The following is a 4,327-nucleotide window of genomic DNA, read 5'->3' as shown; positions in this document are numbered from 1 at the left end:
AGGTCTCTGCAGGGTAAATCCAGACAGCTAGCTAGACTATCTGTCCAATCTGAGTTTCTGTTGACGACCAGGGTTACACAACACTGGTAGAAACTGTTACCTAGCCTTTTTATCGTCTTTTCGTCATCTTTTCGTCGCCTTTTTTTAGCAACGGCACCGTGGCTCTGTCCGGCGCTTAGAACCCACTTAAACGATTGTGATTGGTTGGAAGAAATGCCAATAAACCAGAGCATGTTTTTCCGTCATCCCAGAATGCTTTGTGGACTAGCCAGACCTTCTGCTGCAGCGCTGTGGACGAAGGCCTGGAATGTGAGACTAGGAAAAAACAAGCTAGAGGGGAAAATCACAATATTTGATTTGCGCTTAAAGGCCGTTCTGCTTGGTTCTTTTAGGGAATGATTGTAAAGATTTATAAAGAATATGTTGAGGACGTTTCCTCACTAACGGGGACGTTTGGGGACCGATTGGTGGGATTGCTGTGGACTAAGTACACACAGAGATACACTGGTAAGACATGATGAGGTTTAACCGTGTATCAGCTGATTTAAACAGCTCGCTTTACTGTATTATGTCGACAGCTAACTTCATTTATTATTGGATGTGGCCAGAAGTTGCAAGGTTGGTTTTTGTTTCTCCGCTTTTAAGTTACCAGGGGAAAGCGAGACGACCACCATGCAACTAGAAAAAGTCATACAATCATTCTAATGACGTCAAAGCTGTTCAGTTAAGGTAATTAAGCTAAAAAAGGCAGCTTTTGGAAGAACATGTTTGTCTCAAAAAGAGCCTTTATAATGAATCAATAATCATGTGAAACCAGGAAAAACAGCAGAATCTCACATTTTTATGAAAGCTTTGCCAGTTAATATTTGTAATATTTTTTGCCATACAGTATACTGTATATGTATATATATATACACTAGCGGTCAAAGGTTTGGGGTCACTTAGAGAGCTTCATTGCACTTCATTAGAGGCAGAATACAAGCTGAGATCAGTATTGTTTTTTTCAACCAGGGCAGCCGTTTTCAGATTACATCATGTGTTTACATGATTGCAGAAGGGTTCTCCAATGTTTTCTCAGTTAGTTTTTTTAAAAAATGATCTCAGATTAGTGAACAGAATGTGCCTTTGGAACATTGGATGAATGGTTGCTAATAATGGGAAATGTAGATATTGCATTAAAGATCAGCCCCCCAATCAGATCAACTGGTATTCTGTCTATAATGGAGGGGCATGGACATTTGAAAGTGACCCCAAACTTTTGACCGGTAGTGTATATATATATATATAAAAAACGAGAGAGAGCGAGAGACATGTATAGCTATATCTATAGCTATACGTACATATTTTGCTTTAAAAATTCCATTAGATTCTTGGACATGAATTGTCTTATTAATGATCAAGGTGTGATCTAAATGTGTGAAATGTTGCTATAAAAGGCGGCTTCCTTCAGCATGTGGAAAGTGCGGGGAAGTCACGAGGTGTCAACACAACTGTGGATCTGCAGCCGTGTTACCAGAGAGACGAGGAGAAGCACCAGGGGCGGGAGATCTTCTCATTTGGATGAAGAAGGAAACAATTCTCCATTCAACATAATGACAGCGTCTGTTTGGAGGCAGTCAGTCTGAGAAAGGTTGGACACGTCACTCAGAGAGACTTGTTGGAGGAGACATCTGTTAGAGAGTGATAACAGACTCTGACTCTTTGAATATTACATAACTCATATACAAAGAAAATGGCTCAGGCTAACAGAACAAAATCCCAAGAGGTCCTGTAGACCTCCTCCTGTGTTCGATGGTCCTCGTCCCGGACAAGGACACTAAGCTTCAGGTAGTATAGGTGCTGATCGCTCCACCTACATCATAAACAGTTTTAAATGTAAGATGCCTTATCGCATGGGACCGAGCCCGACCCAAACAACATTATTTCTAAATCTCTGTCTGAACCCGATGGGACCCCATAGGACCCCATGGGACCTGACGGGCCGAGCCGGGTTTGGACAGATGTTCGGGCATCCATACTCAAATTTGTACATATACATACAGATGATATGGGTCTTTTTGAGATTACACACCACATACAGGGTTCTAATATAAACACCAACGCCAAATGTGGTTAATTTTGGCGGGTTTTAATAGACCTGATAATCTGTTGTTCTGAAAACTTAGAAAAAGCCCCCGTTATAGTTTAAAGTGTCCTAGCTCTGAAGTAACATTAAAAACCAGCCGTTTGGTCCTTGAAGCAGCTTCTTTAGCTGACTGTGTTGTTATTTGGGGTTTTGTTTTGGGTTATTCACGTCTTTTGGTCCTGTCTTGTCTCCCTGTGTTTGTATCTCAGTCCCCCCCCCCTGGTCTTGTGTGGTTATCTCTGTCTCGTGTTTTCCCTGTAAGTGTCTGTTTGTTCTACTTCCTGTTTTGTTTTGATAGTGTAGTTTCCTGTCTTGTCTAGTCTTGTCTAGCTTTGCGTTGTTCCTGTCTCATTGTCCCGCTCTAATGTGGTTCACCTGACGCCTCACCTGTTCCTCGTTGCCTCGTTACCTCTTGTATTTAACCCCTGTGTTCCTTGTCAGATGCTTTTGTCTCGTCCACATGGTCGTGTCAACGTTCCTGTCTCGTTCCAGATATTCCCTGTGGGTTAATCCAGATTTATCCCTTGTGAGCTTTCCCCTATGTAGTTTACCCGGTTTTAGCATTGCCTTCCATCTAAAATCACCGGTTCAAGTCCCCATATGGACCAAAAAGTACGGAGTTTGGACCGGTAGTTGGAGAGATGCCACGTCACCTCCTGGGCACTCCCAGGTGCTCTTGAGCAAGGCACCGCACCCCCCCAACCAATCAGGGTGCTGCGCCCCCCCCCACACTCTGACATCTCTCCATTAGTGCATTTAGAGGTTCTGAGCATGTGTGTGTATTGTGTGTGATTTCTAACAAAGTGTGTACACAGAGTGTAAATTGTAATTTCCCCACTGGGGATTATTAAAGCCCAACGACCCTGAAAGAGGCTGGAAGTTCCCGGCTCAATAGAAAATCACCTGTAGAGGCTAGAAAGACCCGGAAGAGACCTCAGTAACCGCTAACTCGTCAGGTTTTAGACACAACTTTTGGTGAGTCGCTAGCTGTTATGGTTAAGAAATGATTAAACTATGAATCAGAGGTGCTGTTTTTACGCGTGGGTGAGTGTCTCGGTCTCAGAAGGTTAAAACAAATTCCCCTGATTTTGGATTTTGCTTTTTGCTCCTTGTTTCCTGTTGGACTGTTTCAAATAAAGGCTTTTTTAAAGCTTCCTCCTGCCTACTCCTCTGCTTCTGGGTCCGTCTTCCCCCCACATCAGACTGTCAGCTGTGGAATAGCTTGAGGAGGACACCATGGCTCAACAAATAGACCAACATATAAATCATGCTTTCGCTCCTCAAACCCATTCCCCACGCAGAAGACGAGTGCTCAGCCTCGAGGGCCTTCCATTATGCCCGGCTAATGGTGTGCATGTGCCACAAAAGGGCTTCTCGTCTGTAAAAGTTGGCATATCTTCGCTTTTCAAAGGCCCTCAGAGCCATGCATATATGTCGTCCTTTCCAACAATAGGACGTCACAAAGTGCAATCATTGGACTAAATGCTGTCAATGTCCCCGAGCGGGTCAAACGGGGAATTCATGAGTCTGAGAGGCTGCGAGATTCATCCCCATGAGGGTCGTAAACAGAGCATTAAACTTTCTATACTGTACTTAATTATGCAGAGACCTGATTGTTTTCATTTTATGAAAGTAAATCCCAGACCTCGTCCGTCTGAGAGGTAATTTAGGATTCCAGTCCTTGTTTTCCATTCAGTACATCAACCCATTTCCCTGCTACAGTGAGTATGTTTACATGCAAACTGATATTCCACTTCTATTCCATAGATGACCATCTATAGTGTTTGATCCAGGTTATGTGAACAGAATACTCCGAGACTCAGACACTTACATAGATAATAAACTGTATTTAATATAGCATTTTGTGATTAAGACATGTGGGATGTGCTGGTTTTATTCAGGTTTTACATGTATTCTCTGGACATATATTCATCTTATTAAGGATATGCGTCTCAATTAGAGCCCGACAGATTTTTAAGGCTGATACCGATACGAATATTTGGTTATTTAAAAATCCGAAAATGCCAATATATGTTTTCTTTTTTTAAAGTCCAGAAACCCGTTACAAAACAGATTTCCCTAACATTAGTTTTTTGTAGTAATAATATTTATAATATGTAATTTGTGCGTCCTCTGGTGGACAGACTATGTAACACCATCACTAACAGGGACGTTGTAGAGCGTCCTCTGGTGGACAGACTA

The sequence above is a fragment of the Etheostoma cragini genome, chromosome 12 (assembly GCF_013103735.1).
Source record: "Etheostoma cragini isolate CJK2018 chromosome 12, CSU_Ecrag_1.0, whole genome shotgun sequence".
NCBI classification, from domain to species: Eukaryota; Metazoa; Chordata; class Actinopteri; order Perciformes; family Percidae; genus Etheostoma; species Etheostoma cragini.
Note: the sequence above shows the minus strand (reverse complement) of the source record.